The following is an 18,113-nucleotide window of genomic DNA, read 5'->3' on the forward strand; positions in this document are numbered from 1 at the left end:
AAATATCTGTTCTCAGATTCCACAGAAATAAGGCTAGCAAAAGAGATCCACGAAATACAGATGTAACTCTGTGAGATGAATTAACAAAAACACTAAGCAGTTTCTCAGAAAGCTTCTTTCCAGATTTCATCTGAGGATATTTCCTTTTTCACCATAGCCCTCTATGGGCTTCCAAATATCACTTTGCCAATTCCACAAGAACTGTCTTAGCGAAAGGCTTCTTGAGGGGAAAGCTGTAACTCTGTGAGATGATTTCACAGAAACAAAAAGTTTCTCAGAAAGCTTCTTTCTCTTTGTTATCGGAGGATATTTATTTCCCCTATAGTCTTCAAAGGGATCCGAAATATCTGTTCTCAGATTCCACAGAAATAAGGCTAGCAAAGAGATCCACGAAATACAGATGTAACTCTGTGAGATGAATTAACAGAACACTAAGCAGTTTCTCAGAAAGCTTCTTTCCAGATTTCATCTGAGGATATTTCCTTTTTCACCATAGCCCTCTATGGGCTTCCAAATATCACTTTGCCAATTCCACAAGAACTGTCTTAGCGAAAGGCTTCTTGAGGGGAAAGCTGTAACTCTGTGAGATGATTTCACAGAACACAAAGAAGTTTTCTCAAAAAGCTTCTTTCTCTTTTTATCGGAGGATATTTCCTTTGGCCCTATAGTCTTCAAAGGGATCCGAAATATCTGTTCTCAGATTCCACAGAAATAAGGCTAGCAAAGAGATCCACGAAATACAGATGTAACTCTGTGAGATGAATTAACAGAACACTAAGCAGTTTCTCAGAAAGCTTCTTTCCAGATTTCATCTGAGGATATTTCCTTTTTTCACCATAGCCTCTATGGGCTTCCAAATATCACTTTGCCAATTCCACAAGAACTGTCTTAGCGAAAGGCTTCTTGAGGGGAAAGCTGTAACTCTGTGAGATGATTTCACAGAACACAAAGAAGTTTCTCAGAAAGCTTCTTTCTCTTTGTTATCGGAGGATATTTCCTTTGGCCCTATAGTCTTCAAAGGGATCCGAAATATCTGTTCTCAGATTCCACAGAAATAAGGCTAGCAAAGAGATCCACGAAATACAGATGTAACTCTGTGAGATGAATTAACAACAGAACACTCAGCAGCTTCTTTCAGATTTCAGAAAGCTTCTTTCCAGATTTCATCTGAGGATATTTCCTTTTTTTCACCATAGCCCTCTATGGGCTTCCAAATATCACTTTGCCAATTCCACAAGAACTGTCTTAGCGAAAGGCTTCTTGAGGGGAAAGCTGTAACTCTGTGAGATGATTTCACAATTCCACAAGAATGTGTTTAGATTTCTTGAGGGAAAGCTGGGTAACTCAGCACAAAGAAGTTTCTCAGAAAGCTTTCTTTTTTTCTCTTTGTTATCGGAGATATTTCCTTTGGCCCTATAGTCTTCAAAGGGATCCGAAATATCTGTTCTCAGATTCCACAGAAATAAGGCTAGCAAAGAGATCCACGAAATACAGATGTAACTCTGTGAGATGAATTAACAGAACACTAAGTTTTTCTCAGAAAGCTTCTTTCCAGATTTCATCTGAGGATATTTCCTTTTTCACCATAGCCCTCTATGGGCTTCCAAATATCACTTTGCCAATTCCACAAGAACTGTCTTAGCGAAAGGCTTCTTGAGGGGGGAAAGCTGTAACTCTGTGAGATGATTTCACAGAACACAAAGTTTTTCTCAGAAAGCTTCTTTCTCTTTGGAGGGAGGATATTTCCTTTGGCCCTATAGTCTTCAAAGGGATCCGAAATATCTGTTCTCAGATTCCACAGAAATAAGGCTAGCAAAGAGATCCACGAAACAAAAAGATGTAACTCTCTGTGTGAACTCTGTGAGATGAATTACAGAACACTAAAGTTTTTCTCAGAAAGCTTCTTTCCAGATTTTTCTGAGGATATTTCCTTTTTTCCACCATAGCCCTCTATGGGCTTCCAAATATCACTTTGCCAATTCCACAAGAACTGTCTTAGCGAAAGGCTTCTTGAGGGGAAAGCTGTAAACTGTGATGAGATGATTTCACAGAACACAAAGAAGTTTTTCTCAGAAAGCTTCTTTCTCTTTGTTATCGGAGGATATTTCCTTTGGCCCTATATAGTCTTCAAAGGGATCCGAAATATCTGTTCTCAGATTCCACATAAAATAAGCTAGCAAAGAGATCCACGAAATACAGATGTAACTCTGTGAGATGAATTAACAGAACACTAAGCAGTTTCTCAGAAAGCTTCTTTCCAGATTTCATCTGAGGATATTTCCTTTTTTCACCATAGCCCTCTATGGGCTTCCAAATATCACTTTGCCAATTCCACAACAACTGAACTGTCTTAAAGGCTTCTTGAGGGGAAAGCTGTAACTCTGTGAGATGATTTCACAGAACACAAAGAAGTTTCTCAGAAAAAGCTTTTTTCTTTGTTTTGTTATCGGAGGATATTTCCTTTGGCCCTATAGTCTTCAAAGGGATCCGAAAAATATCTGTTCTCAGATTCCACAGAAATAAGGCTAGCAAAGAGATCCACGAAATACAGATGTAACTCTGATGAATGAATTAACAGAACTAAAGCATTTTTCTCAGAAAGCTTCTTTCCAGATTTCATCTGAGGATATTTCCTTTTTCACCATAGCCCTCTATGGGCTTCCAAATATCACTTTGCCAATTCCACAAGAACTGTCTTAGCGAAAGGCTTCTTGAGGGGAAAGCTGTAACTCTGTGAGATGATTTCACAGAACACAAAGAAGTTTCTCAGAAAGCTTCTTTCTCTTTGTTTATCGGAGGATATTTCCTTTGGCCCTATAGTCTTCAAAGGGATCCGAAATATCTGTTCTCAGATTCCACAAAATAGCAAAGCAAAGATCCACGAAATACAGATGTAACTCTGTGAGATGAATTAACAGAAACACTAAGCAGTTTCTCAGAAAGCTTCTTTCAGATTTTTTCATTGAGGATATTTCTTTTTCACCATAGCCCTCTATGGATTTCAAATTTCCACTTTTTTTTCACCATAGCCCTCTATGGGCTTCCAAATATCACTTTGCCAATTCCACAAGAACTGTCTTAGCGAAAGGCTTCTTGAGGGGAAAGCTGTAACTCTGTGAGATGATTTCACAGAACACAAAGAAGTTTTCTCAAAAGCTTTTTTCTTTTTATCGGAGGATATTTCCCTTTGGCCCTATAGTCTTCAAAGGGATCCGAAATATCTGTTCTCAGATTCCACAAAATAAGGCTAGCAAAGAGATCCACGAAATACAGATGTAACTCTGTGAGATGAATTAACAGAACACTAAGCAGTTTCTCAGAAAGCTTCTTTCCAGATTTCATCTGAGGATATTTCCTTTTTCACCATAGCCCTCTATGGGCTTCACTTCCAAATATCACTTTGCCAATTCCACAAGAACTGTCTTAGCGAAAGGCTTCTTGAGGGAAAAAGGGGAAAGCTGTAACTCTGTGAGATGATTTCACAGAACACAAAGAAGTTTCTCAGAAAGCTTCTTTCTCTTTGTTATCGGAGGATATTTCCTTTGGCCCTATAGTCTTCAAAGGGATCCGAAATATCTGTTCTCAGATTCCACAGAAATAAGGCTAGCAAAGAGATCCACGAAATACAGATGTAAACTCTGTGATGAATTAACAGAAACAGAACACTAAGCAGTTTCTCAGAAAGCTTCTTTCCAGATTTCATCTGAGGATATTTCCTTTTTCACCATAGCCCTCTATGGGCTTCCAAATATCACTTTGCCAATTCCACAAGAACTGTCTTAGCGAAAGGCTTCTTGAGGGGAAAGCTGTAACTCTGTGAGATGATTTCACAGAACACAAAGAAGTTTCTCAGAAAGCTTCTTTCTCTTTGTTATCGGAGGATATTTCCTTTGGCCCTATAGTCTTCAATAGTCTTCAAAGCGAAATATCTGTTCTCAGATTCCACAGAAATAAGGCTAGCAAAGAGATCCACGAAATACAGATGTAACTCTGTGAGATGAATTAACAGAACACTAAGCAGTTTTCAGAAAGCTTCTTTCCAGATTTCATCTGAGAATCACCATAGCCCTCTATGGGCTTCCAAATATCACTTTGCCAATTCCACAAAAAAACTGTCTTAGCGAAAGGCTTCTTGAGGGGAAAGCTGTAACTCTGTGAGATGATTTCACAGAACAAGTTTCTCAGAAAGCTTCTTTCTCTTTGTTATCGGAGGATATTTCCTTTGGCCCCTATAGCCTTCAAAGGGATCCGAAAATATCTGTTCTCAGATTCCACAGAAATAAGGCTAGCAAAGAGATCCACGAAAATACAGATGTAACTCTGTGAGATGAATTAACAAACACTAAGCAGTTTCTTCAAAGCTTCTTCTTTCCAGATTTCATCTGAGGATATTTCCTTTTTCACCATAGCCCTCTATGGGCTTCCAAATATCACTTTGCCAATTCCACAAGAACTGTCTTAGCGAAAGGCTTCTTGAGGGGAAAGCTGTAACTCTGTGAGATGATTTCACAGAACACAAAGAAGTTTCTCAGAAAGCTTCTTTCTCTTTGTTATCGGAGGATATTTCCTTTGGCCCTATAGTCTTCAAAGGGATCCGAAATATCTGTTCTCAGATTCCACAGAAATAAGGCTAGCAAAGAGATCCACGAAATACAGATGTAACTCTGTGAGATGAATGAATTAACAGAACACTAAGCAGTTTCTCAGAAAGCTTCTTTCAGATATTTCCTTTTTTTTCATCTGAGGATATTTCCTTTTTCACCATAGCCCTCTATGGGCTTCCAAATATCACTTTGCCAATTCCACAAGAACTGTCTTAGCGAAAGGCTTCTTGAGGGGAAAAGCTGTAACTCTGTGAGAGTTTCTTCAGAAAAAGAACACAAAGAAGTTTCTCAGAAAGCTTCTTTTCTTTGTTATCGGAGGATATTTCCTTTGGCCCTATAGTCTTCAAAGGGATCCGAAATATCTGTTCTCAGATTCCACAGAAATAAGGCTAGCAAAGAGATCCACGAAATACAGATGTAACTCTGTGAGATGAATTAACAGAACACTAAGCAGTTTCTCAGAAAGCTTCTTTCCAGATTTCATCTGAGGATATTTCCTTTTTCACCATAGCCCTCTATGGGCTTCCAAATATCACTTTGCCAATTCCACAAGAACTGTCTTAGCGAAAGGCTTCTTGAGGGGAAAGCTGTAACTCTGTGAGATGATTTCACAGAACACAAAGAAGTTTCTCAGAAAGCTTCTTTCTCTTTGTTATCGGAGGAGGATATTTCCTTTGGCCCTATAGTCTTCAAAGGGATCCGAAATATCTGTTCTCAGATTCCACAGAAATAAGGCTAGCAAAGAGATCCACGAAATACAGATGTAACTCTGTGAGATGAATTAACAGAACACTAAGCAGTTTCTCAAAAACACAAAATTTCATCTGAGGATATTTCCTTTTTCACCATAGCCCTCTATTTCTCAAAGAAAGCTTTCTTTCCAGATTTCATCTGAGGATATTTCTCTTTTTCACCATCAGCCCTCTATCGGAGGGCTTCCTATTCTTCAAAAATATCACTTTGCCAATTCCACAAGAACTGTCTTAGCGAAAGGCTTCTTGAGGGGAAAGCTGTAACTCTGTGAGATGATTTCACAGAACACAAAGAAGTTTCTCAGAAAGCTTCTTTTTCTTTCTTTGTTATCGGAGGATATTTCTCTTTGTTATCGGAGGATATTTCCTTTCCAGATTCCCTATAGTCTTCAAAGGGATCCGAAATATCTGTTCAGAGATTCCACAGAAATAATTTCTCAGATCCACTAAGCAAAGAGATCCACGAAATACAGATGTAACTCTGTGAGATGAATTAACAGAACACTAAGCAGTTTTCTCAGAAAGCTTCTTTCCAGATTTTCATCTGATATTTATTTCCTTTTTCACCATAGCCCTCTATGGGCTTCCAAATATCACTTTGCCAATTCCACAAGAACTCTTAGCGAAAGGCTTCTTGAGGGGAAAGCTGTAACTCTGTGAGATGATTTCACAGAACACAAAGAAGTTTCTCAGAAAGCTTCTTTCTCTTTGTTATCGGAGGATATTTCCTTTGGCCCTATAGTCTTCAAAGGGATCCGAAATATCTGTTCTCAGATTCCACAGAAATAAGGCTAGCAAAGAGATCCACGAAATACAGATGTAACTCTGTGAGATGAATTAACAGAACACTAAGCAGTTTTCTCAAAAGCTTCTTTCCAGATTTCATCTGAGGATATTTCCTTTTTCACCATAGCCCTCTATGGGCTTCCAAATATCACTTTGCCAATTCCACAAGAACTGTCTTAGCGAAAGGCTTCTTGAGGGGAAAGCTGTAACTCTGTGAGATGATTTTCAGAACACAAAGAAGTTTCTCAGAAAGCTTCTTTCAGAAAGCTTCTTTTCTCTTTGTCCGAAATCGGAGGATATTTCAGATTTCTTTGGCCCTATAGTCAGTTTTCAGAAAGCTTCTTTCCTATATCCTTTTTCAAGGGATCCGAAATATCTGAAATATTCTCAGATTCCACAGAAATAAGGCTAGCAAAGAGATCCACGAAATACAGATGTAACTCTGTGAGATGAATTAACAGAACACTAAGCAGTTTCTCAGAAAGCTTCTTTCCAGATTTCATCTGAGATTCATGAGGATATTTCCTTTTTCATAGCCCTCCATAGCCCTCTATGGGCTTCCAAATATCACTTTGCCAATTCCACAAGAACTGTCTTAGCGAAAGGCTTCTTGAGGGGAAAGCTGTAACTCTGTGAGATGATTTCACAAACACAAAGAGTTTTCTCAGATTTCTTCTTCTTTCTCTTTGTTATCGGAGGATATTTCCTTTGGCCCTATAGTCTTCAAAGGGATCCGAAATATCTGTTCTCAGATTCCACAGAAATAAGGCTAGCAAAGAGATCCACGAAATACAAACTACAGATGAACTCTGTGAATGAATTAACAGAACACTAAGCAGTTTTTCTCAGAAAGCTTCTTTCCAGATTTCATCTGAGGATATTTTTTTTTTTCACCATAGCCCTCTATGGGCTTCCAAATATCACTTTGCCAATTCCACAAGAACTGTCTTAGCGAAAGGCTTCTTGAGGGGAAAGCTGTAACTCTGTGAGATGATTTCACAGAACACAAAGAAGTTTCTCAGAAAGCTTCTTCTTTTTTTCTTTTTCGGAGGATATTTCTTTTCCTTTTCCTCTTTTTTATCGGAGGATATTTCCTTTGGCCCTATAGTCTTCAAAGGGATCCGAAATATCTGTTCTCAGATTCCACAGAAATAAGGCTAGCAAAGAGATCCACGAAATACAGATGTAACTCTGTGAGATGAATTAACAGAACACTAAGCATTTTCTTTTTCTCAGAAAGCTTCTTTCCAGATTTCATCTGAGGATATTTCCTTTTTCACCATAGCCCTCTATGGGCTTCCAAATATCACTTTGCCAATTCCACAAGAACTGTCTTAGCGAAAGGCTTCTTGAGGGGAAAGCTGTAACTCTGTGAGATGATTTCACAGAACACAAAGAAGTTTCTCAGAAAGCTCTTTTCTTTTCTTTCTCTTTGTTATCGGAGGATATTTCCTTTGGCCCTATAGTCTTCAAAGGGATCCGAAATATCTGTTCTTTCTCAGATTCCACAAAGAAATAAGGCTAGCAAAGAGATCCACGAAATACAGATGTAACTCTGTGAGATGAATTAACAGAACACTAAGCAGTTTCTCAGAAAGCTTCTTTCCAGATTTCATCTGAGGATATTTCCTTTTTCACCATAGCCCTCTATGGGCTTCCAAATATCACTTTGCCAATTCCACAAGAACTGTCTTAGCGAAAGGCTTCTTGAGGGGAAAGCTGTAACTCTGTGAGATGATTTCACAGAACACAAAGAAGTTTCTCAGAAAGCTTCTTTTGTTTTGTTAGGGAGGATTTTTCCTTTGGCCCTATAGGGTCTTCAAAATATCCGAAATTTCAGAAATTCAGATTCCACAGAAATAAGGAGAGCAAACAAAGCAAAGAGATCCACGAAATACAGATGTAACTCTGTGAGATGAATTAACAGAACACTAAGCAGTTTTTCTCAAGCTTCTTCAGATTTTCAGAAAGAGATTTCTCAGAGATATTTTTTTCCCTCATCTGAGGATATTCCCCTTTTTTTTCACCATAGCCCTCTATGGCCTTCCAAATATCTGTAACTTTGCCAGCTTCTTTCCACAAGAAAACTGTCTTAGCGAAAGGCTTCTTGAGGGAAAGCTGTAACTCTGTGAGATGATTTCACAGAACACAAAGAAGTTTCTCAGAAAGCTTCTTTCTCTTTGTTATCGGAGGATATTTCCTTTGGCCCTATAGTCTTCAAAGGGATCCGAAATATCTGTTCTCAGATTCCACAGAAATAAGGCTAGCAAAGAGATCCACGAAATACAGATGTAACTCTGTGAGATGAATTAACAGAACACTAAGCAGATTTCATCTGAGGATATTTCTTTTTTCACCATAGCCCTCTATGGGCTTCCAAATATCACTTTGCCAATTCCACAAGAACTGTCTTAGCGAAAGGCTTCTTGAGGGGAAAGCTGTAACTCTGTGAGATGATTTCACAGAACACAAAGAAGTTTTTTCTCAGAAAGCTTCTTTCTCTTTTTCGGAGGAGGATATTTCCTTTGGCCCTATAGTCTTCAAAAAGGGATCCGAAATATCTGTTCTCAGATTCCACAGAAATAAAGGCTAGCAAAGAGATCCACGAAATACAGATGTAACTCTGTGAGATGAACTCAGAAAGAGATGAAGATTCTTTTTTAGCCCTCAGCTTCCAAATATCAAGCCAATTCTCAAGAACTTTCTTAGAAAGGCTTTCTTGAGAAATTTAACTCTCTGAGATGATTTCACAGAACACAAAAAGTTTCTCAGAAAGCTTCTTTCTTTTTTTCATCTGAGGATATTTCCTTTTTCACCATAGCCCTCTATCTTCAAAATATCACTTTGCCAATTCCACAAGAAGTCTTAGCGAAAGGCTTCTTGAGGGGAAAGCTGTAACTCTGTGAGATGATTTCACAGAACACAAAAAGAAGTTTCTCAGAAAGCTTCTTTCTCTTTGTTATCGGAGGATATTTCCTTTGGCCCTATAGTCTTCTTCAAAGGGATCCGAAATATCTGTTCTCAGATTCCACAGAAAAAAGGCTAGCAAAAGATCCACGAAATACAGAAGAAAGTTCTGTGATGAATACACAGAACACTAAGAAGTTTCTCAGAAAGAGTTATCAGAGATATTTCCTTTGGCCCTATTCTTCAAAGGGATCCGAAAATTCTCTTTCTCAATTCCACAGAAATAAGGCTAGCAAAGAGATCCACAAAACACAGAAATTCTGTTCACTAAGCAGTTTTCTCAGAAAGCTTCTTTCCAGATTTCATCTGAGGATATTTCCTTTTTCACCATAGCCCTCTATGGGCTTCCAAATATCACTTTGCCAATTCCACAAGAACTGTCTTAGCGAAAAGCTTCTTGAGGGGAAAGCTGTAACTCTGTGAGATGATTTCACAGAACAAAAGTTTCTCAGAAAGCTTCTTTTTCTCTTTGTTATCGGAGGATATTTCCTTTGGCCCTATAGTCTTCAAAGGGATCCGAAATATCTGTTCTCAGATTCCACAGAAATAAGGCTAGCAAAGAGATCCACGAAATACAGATGTAACTCTGTGAGAATGAATTAACAGAACACTAAGCAGTTTCTCAGAAAGCTTCTTTCCAGATTTCATCTGAGGATATTTCTTTTTTTTCACCACCATAGCCCTCTATGGGCTTCCAAATATCACTTTGCCAATTCCACAAGAACTGTCTTAGCGAAAGGCTTCTTCTTGAGGGGAAAGCTGTAACTCTGTGAGATGATTTCACAGAACACAAAGTTTTTTTCTCAGCTTTTCTCTTTCTATTTTATTTCTTTCTCTTTGTTATCGGAGGATATTTCCTTTGGCCCTATAGTCAAAGGGATCCGAAATATCTGTTCTCAGATTCCACAGAAATAAGGCTAGCAAAGAGATCCACACGAAATACAGATGTAACTCTGTGAGATGAATTAACAGAACACTAAGCAGTTTTCTCAGAAAGCTTCTTTCCAGATTTCATCTGAGGATATTTCCTTTTTCACCATAGCCCTCTATGGGCTTCCAAATATCACTTTGCCAATTCCACAAGAACTGTCTTAGCGAAAGGCTTCTTGAGGGGAAAGCTGTAACTCTGTGAGATGATTTCACAGAACACAAAGAAGTTTCTCAGAAAGCTTCTTTCTCTTTGTTATCGGAGGATATTTCCTTTGGCCCTATATAGTCTTCAAAGGGATCCGAAATATCTGTTCTCAGATTCCACAGAAATAAGGCTAAGCAAAGAGATCCACGAAATACAGATGTAACTCTGTGAGATGAATTAACAGAACACTAAGCAGTTTTCTCAGAAAGCTTCTTTCCAGATTTCATCTGAGGATATTTCCTTTTTCACCAGCCCCCTCTATGGGCTTCCAAATATCACTTTGCCAATTCCACAACTGTCTTAGCGAAAGGCTTCTTGAGGGGAAAGCTGTAACTCTGTGAGATGATTCACAGACAGAACAAGAAGTTTCTCAGAAAAAGCTTCTTTCTCTTTGTTATCGGAGGATATTTCCTTTGGCCCTATAGTCTTCAAAGGGATCCGAAATATCAGATTCTCAGAAATAATTCCACAGAAATAAGGCTCAGAAAGCAAAGAGATCCACGAAATACAGATGTAACTCTGTGAGATGAATTAACAGAACACTAAGCGAAATTTTTCTCAGAAAGCTTCTTTCCAGATTTCATCTGAGGATATTTCCTTTTTTTCACCATAGCCCTCTATGGGCTTCCAAATATCACTTTGCCAAAAATTCCACGAAGAACTGTCTTAGCGAAAGGCTTCTTGAGCAGTTTTCTCAGAAAGCTTAACAGATTTCATCTGAAAATTTCTTTTGAGAAATTTTCAAAGAACACAAACTTCTTAGCGAAAGGCTTCTTGAGGGGAAAGCTGTTTTTCAGAAAGAAGTTTCTTTTCTTTCTCTTTTATCGGAGGATATTTCCTTTGGCTATAGTCTTCAAAGGGATCCGAAATATCTGTTCTCAGATTCCACAGAAATAAGGCTAGCAAAGAGATCCACGAAATACAGATGTAACTCTGTGAGAAATTAACAGAACACTCAAAAGCTTTTCTCAGAAAGCTTCTTTCCAGATTTCATCTGAGGATATTTTTCCTTTTTCACCATAGCCCTCTATGGGCTTCCAAATATCACTTTGCCAATTCCACAAGAACTGTCTTAGCGAAAGGCTTCTTGAGGGGAAAGCTGTAACTCTGTGAAAGATTTTTCAGAAGAACACAAAGAAGTTTCTCAGAAAGCTTTCTTTCTCTTTGTTATCGGAGGATATTTCCTTTGGCCCTATAGTCTTCAAAGGGATCCGAAATATCTGTTCTCAGATTCCACAGAAATAAGGCTAGCAAAAAGAGATCCACGAAAATACAGATGTAACTCTGTGAGATGAAATGAATTAACAGAACACTAAGCTTCAGTTTCTCAGAAAGCTTCTTTCCAGATTTCATCTGAGGATATTTCCTTTTTCACCATAGCCCTCTATGGGCTTCCAAATATCACTTTGCCAATTCCACAAGAACTGTCTTAGCGAAAGGCTTCTTGAGGGGGGAAAGCTGTAAACTCTGTGAGATGATTTCACAGAACACAAAGAAGTTTCTCAGAAAGCTTCTTTCTCTTTTTATCGGAGGATATTTCCTTTGGCCCTATAGTCTTCAAAGGGATCCGAAATATCTGTTCTCAGATTCCACAGAAATAAGGCTAGCAAAGAGATCACGAAATACAGATGTAACTCTGTGAGAGATGAATTAACAGAACACTAAGCAGTTTCTCAAAAGCTTCTTTCCAGATTTCATCTGAGGATATTTTTTTTTCACCATAGCCCTCTAAGCTTCCAAAATCATCCTTTTCCACAAGAACTGTCTTCTGAGGGAAAGCTTCTCTTTGAGATTTCACACAAACAAAAAGTTTTCTCAGAAAGCTTCTTTCTCTTTGTTATCGGAGGATATTTCCTTTGGCCCTATAGTCTTCAAAGGGATCCGAAATATCTGTTCTCAGATTCCACAAAAATAAGCTAGCAAAGAGATCCACGAAATAAGATGTAACTCTGTGAGATGAATTAACAGAACACTAAGCAGTTTTCTCAAAGCTTCTTTCCAGATTTCTCTGAGGATTATTTCCTTTTTACACCATAGAGATGGGCTTCCAAATATCACTTTGCCAATTCCACAAGAACTGTCTTAGCGAAAGGCTTCTTGAGAAAGCTGTAACTCTGTGAGATGATTTCACAGAACACAAAGAAGTTTCTCAGAAAGCTTTCTCTTTGTTATCGGAGGATATTTCCTTTGGCCCTATAGTCTTCAAAGGGATCCGAAATATCTGTTCTCAGATTCCACAGAAATAAGCTAGCAAAGAGATCCACGAAATACAGATGTAAACTCTGTGAGATGAATTAACAGAACACTAATTTTTTTTCTCAGAAAGCTTCTTTCCAGATTTCATCTGAGGATATTTCCTTTTTTCACCATAGCCCTCTATGGGCTTCCAAATATCACTTTGCCAATTCCACAAGAACTGTCTTAGCGAAAGGCTTCTTGAGGGGAAAGCTGTAACTCTGTGAGATGATTTCACAAACACAAAGAAGTTTCTCAGAAAGCTTCTTTCTCTTTGTTATCGGAGGATATTTCCTTTGGCCCTATAGTCTTCAAAGGGATCCGAAATATCTGTTCTCAGATTCCACAGAAATAAGGCTAGCAAAGAGATCCACGAAATACAGATGTAACTCTGTGAGATGAATTGAAACAGAACACTAAGCAGTTTTCTCAGAAAGCTTCTTTCCAGATTTCATCTGAGGATATTTCCTTTTTCACCATAGCCCTCTATGGGCTTCCAAATATCACTTTGCCAATTCCACAAGAACTGTCTTAGCGAAAGGCTTCTTGAGGGGAAAGCTGTAACTCTGTGAGATGATTTCACAGAACACAAAGAAGTTTCTCAGAAAGCTTCTTTCTCTTTGTTATCGGAGGATATTTCCTTTGGCCCTATAGTCTTCAAAGGGATCCGAAATATCTGTTCTCAGATTCCACAGAAATAAGGCTAGCAAAGAGATCCACGAAATACAGAGATGTAACTCTGTGAACACTAAGCAGTTTCTCAGAAATGAATTAACAGAACACTGAAAAGCAGTTTCTTTCTTTTCAGAAAGCTTCTTTCCAGATTTCATCTGAGGATATTTCCTTTTTCACCATAGCCCTCTATGGGCTTCCAAATATCACTTTGCCATCCACAAGAACTTCAAGAAAACAAAACTGTCTTAGCGAAAGGCTTCTCTGAAAGCTTCTTGAAGATTTTCAAGAACAGCTCTCAAAAACTCTTGAGATGATTTCATTTCAGAGGGAAACATTTCTCAAAGAAGTTTCTCAGAAAGCTTCTTTCTCTTTGTTATCGGAGGATATTTCCTTTGGCCCTATAGTCTTCAAAGGGATCCGAAATATCTGTTCTCAGATTCCACAGAAATAAGGCTAGCAAAGAGATCCACGAAATACAGATGTAACTCTGTGAGATGAATTAACAGAACACTAAGCAGTTTCTCAGAAAGCTTCTTTCCAGATTTCATCTGAGGATATTTCCTTTTTTCACCATAGCCCTCTATGGGCTTCCAAATATCACTTTGCCAATTCCACAAGAACTGTCTTCTTAGCGAAAGGCTTTTGGGGAAAGCTGTAACTCTGTGAGATGATTTCACAGAACACAAAGAAGTTTTCTCAGAAAGCTTCTTTCTCTTTTATTTGTTATCGGAGGATATTTCCTTTGGCCCTATAGTCTTCAAAGGGATCCGAAATATCTGTTCTCAGATTCCACAGAAATAAGCTAGCAAAGAGATCCACGAAATACAGATGTAACTCTGTGAGATGAATTAACAGAACACTAAGCAGTTTTTCTCAGAAAGCTTCTTTCCAGATTTTTTCATCTGAGGATATTTCCTTTTTTTCACCATAGCCCTCTATGGGCTTCCAAATATCACTTTGCCAATTCCACAAGAACTGTCTTAGCGAAAGGCTTCTTGAGGGGAAAGCTGTAACTCTGTGAGATGATTTCACAGAACACAAAGAAGTTTCTCAGAAAGCTTCTTTCTCTTTGTTATCGGAGGATATTTCCTTTGGCCCTATAGTCTTCAAAGGGATCCGAAATATCTGTTCTCAGATTCCACAGAAATAAGGCTAGCAAAGAGATCCACGAAATACAGATGTAAACTCTGTGAGATGAACCACAGAACACTAAGCAGTTTTCTCAGAAAGCTTTTTTTCTTTCCAGATTTCATCTGAGGATATTTCCTTTTTCACCATAGCCCTCTATGGGCTTTCCAAATATCACTTTGCCAATTCCAGAAGAACTGTCTTAGCGAAAGGCTTCTTGAGGGGAAAGCTGTAAACTCTGTGAGATTTCACAGAACACAAAGAAGTTTTCTCAGAAAATTTTCTTTTTCTTTCTCTTTGTTATCGGAGGATATTTCCTTTGGCCCTATAGTCTTCAAAGGGATCCGAAATATCTGTTCTCAGATTCCACAGAAATAAGGCTAGCAAAGAGATCCACGAAATACAGATGTAACTCTGTGAGATGAATTAACAGAACACTAAGCAGTTTCTCAGAAAGCTTCTTTCCAGATTTCATCTGAGGATATTTCCTTTTTTTCACCATAGCCCTCTATGGGCTTCCAAATATCACTTTGCCAATTCCAATTCCACAAGAACTGTCTTAGCGAAAGGCTTCTTGGGGGGGAAAGCTGTAACTCTGTGAGATTTTTCACAGAACACAAAGAAGTTTTCTCAGAAAGCTTCTTTTTCTCTTTGTTATCGGAGGATATTTCCTTTGGCCCTATAGTGGTCTATAGTCTTCAAAGGGATCCGAAAAAATATCTGTTCTCAGATTCCACAGAAATAAGGCTAGCAAAGAGATCCACGAAATACAGATGTAAACTCTGTGAGATGAATTAAACAGAACACTAAGCAGTTTCTCAGAAAGCTTCTTTCCAGATTTCATCTGAGGATATTTCCTTTTTCACCATAGCCCTCTATGGGCTTCCAAATATCACTTTGCCAATTCCACAAGAACTGTCTTAGCGAAAGGCTTCTTGAGGGGAAAGCTGTAACTCTGTGAGATGATTTCACAGAACACAAAGAAGTTTCTCAGAAAGCTTCTTTCTCTTTGTTATCGGAGGATATTTCCTTTGGCCCTATAGTCTTCAAAGGGATCCGAAATATCTGTTGTTCTCAGATTCCACAGAAATAAGGCTAGCAACGAGAGATCCACGAAATACAGATGTAACTCTGTGAGATGAATTAACAGAAACAGAACACTAAGCAGTTTTTCTCAGAAATTCTTCTTTTTCCAGATTTCATCTGAGGATATTTCCTTTTTCACCATAGCCCTCTATGGGCTTCCAAATATCACTTTGCCAATTCCACAAGAACTGTCTTAGCGAAAGGCTTCTTGAGGGGAAAGCTGTAACTCTGTGAGATGATTTCACAGAACACACAAAGAAGTTTCTCAAAAGCTTTTCTTCTTTCTCTTTGTTATCGGAGGATATTTCCTTTGGCCCTATAGTCTTCAAAGGGATCCGAAATATCTGTTCTCAGATTCCACAGAAATAAGGCTAGCAAAGAGATCCACGAAAAATACAGATGTAACTCTGTGAGATGAATTCACAGAACACTAAGCAGTTTCTCAGAAAGCTTCTTTCCAGATTTCATCTGAGGAGGATATTTCCTTTTTCACATAGCCCTCTATGGGCTTAGCCCTTTGCCTATGGGCTTCTGTAAAATCACAAAACAATCAAACTTTGCCAATTCCACAAGAAAAACTGTCTTAGCGAAAGGCTTCTTGAGGGAAAGCTGTAACTCTGTGAGATGATTTCACAGAACACAAAGAAGTTTCTCAGAAAGCTTCAAATTTCATTTTTCTCTTTGTTATCGGAGGAATATTTCCTTTTCACAGAACTATAGTCTTCAAAGGGATCCGAAAATATTTTTCTGTTCTCAGATTCCACAGAAATAAGGCTAGCAAAGAGATCCAAAGAAACGAAAACAGATGTAAACTCTGTGAGATGAATTAACAACAGAACACTAAGCAGTTTTTCTCAGAAAGCTTCTTTCCAGATTTCATCTGAGGATATTTCCTTTTTCACCATAGCCCTCTATGGGCTTCCAAATATCACTTTGCCAATTCCACAAGAACTGTCTTAGCGAAAGGCTTCTTGAGGGGAAAGCTGTAACTCTGTGAGATGATTTCACAGAACACAAAGAAGTTTCTCAGAAAGCTTCTTTTTCTCTTTGTTATCGGAGGATATTTCCTTTTGGCCCTATAGTCTTCAAAGGGATCCGAAATATCTGTTCTCAGATTCTCAGAAATAAGGCTAGCAAAGAGAGAAAAAAGCTAGCAAAGAGATCCAGAAATACAGATGTAACTCTGTGAGATGAATTCACAGAACACTAAGCAGTTTCTCAGAAAGCTTCTTTCCAGATTTCATCTGAGGATATTTCCTTTTTCACCATAGCCCTCTATGGGCTTCCAAATATCACTTTGCCAATTCCACAAGAACTGTCTTAGCGAAAGGCTTCTTGAGGGGGGAAAGCTGTAACTCTGTGAGATGATTTCACAGAACACAAAGAAGTTTCTCAGAAAGCTTCTTTCTCTTTGTTATCGGAGGATATTTCCTTTGGCCCTATAGTCTTCAAAGGGATCCGAAATATCTGTTCTCAGATTCCACAGAAATAAAAAGCAAAGGCTAGCAAAGAGATCCACGAAATACAGATGTAACTCTGTGTGAACTCTGTGAGATGAATTAACAGAACACTAAGCAGTTTCTCAGAAAGCTTCTTCTTTCCAGATTTCATCTGAGGATATTTCCTTTTTCACCATAGCCCTCTATGGGCTTCCAAATATCACTTTGCCAATTCCACAAGAACTGTCTTAGCGAAAGGCTTCTTGAGGGGAAAGCTGTAACTCTGTGAGATGATTTCACAGAACACAAAGAAGTTTTCTCAAAAGCTTTTTCTTTGTTATCGGAGGATATTTCCTTTGGCCCTATAGTCTTCAAAGGGATCCGAAATATCTGTTCTCAGATTCCACAGAAATAAGGCTAGCAAAGAGATCCACGAAATACAGATGTAACTCTGTGAGATGAATTAACAGAACACTAAGCAGTTTTCTCAGAAAGCTTCTTTCCAGATTTCATCTGAGGATATTTTTTTTCACCATAGCCCTAGCCCTATGGGCTTCCAAATATCACTTTGCCAATTCCACAAGAACTGTCTTAGCGAAAGAAAGGCTTCTTGAGGGGAAAGCTGTAACTCTGTGAGATGATTTCACAGAACACAAAGAAGTTTCTCAGAAAGCTTCTTTTTCTCTTTGTTTATCGGAGGATATTTCCTTTGGCCTATAGTCTTCAAAGGGATCCGAAATATCTGTTCTCAGATTCCACAGAAATAAGGCTAGCAAAGAGATCCACAAATACAGATAACTCTGTGTGATGAATTAACAGAACACAAAAGCAGTTTCTCAGATGAGGATATTTCCTTTTTCCCATTCTTCAGAAATCACTGTAACTCTTGAGATGAATTAACAGAACACTAAGCATTTTTTCTCAGAAAGCTTCTTTCCAGATTTCATCTGAGGATATTTCCTTTTTCACCATAGCCCTCTATGGGCTTCCAAATATCACTTTGCCAATTCCACAAGAACTGTCTTAGCGAAAGGCTTCTTGAGGGGAAAGCTGTAACTCTGTGAGATGATTTCACAGAACACAAAGAAGTTTCTCAGAAAGCTTCTTTTCTTTTCTCTTTGTTATCGGGATATTTCCTTTGGCCCTATAGTCTTCAAAGGGATCCGAAATATCTGTTCTCAGATTCCACAGAAATAAGGCTAGCAAAGAGATCCACGAAATACAGATGTAACTCTGTGAGATGAATTAACAGAACACTAAGCAGTTTCTCTCAGAAAGCTTCTTTCCAGATTTCATCTGAGGATAT

Source organism: Macaca thibetana, chromosome 12, assembly GCF_024542745.1.
Source record: "Macaca thibetana thibetana isolate TM-01 chromosome 12, ASM2454274v1, whole genome shotgun sequence".
NCBI classification, from domain to species: Eukaryota; Metazoa; Chordata; class Mammalia; order Primates; family Cercopithecidae; genus Macaca; species Macaca thibetana.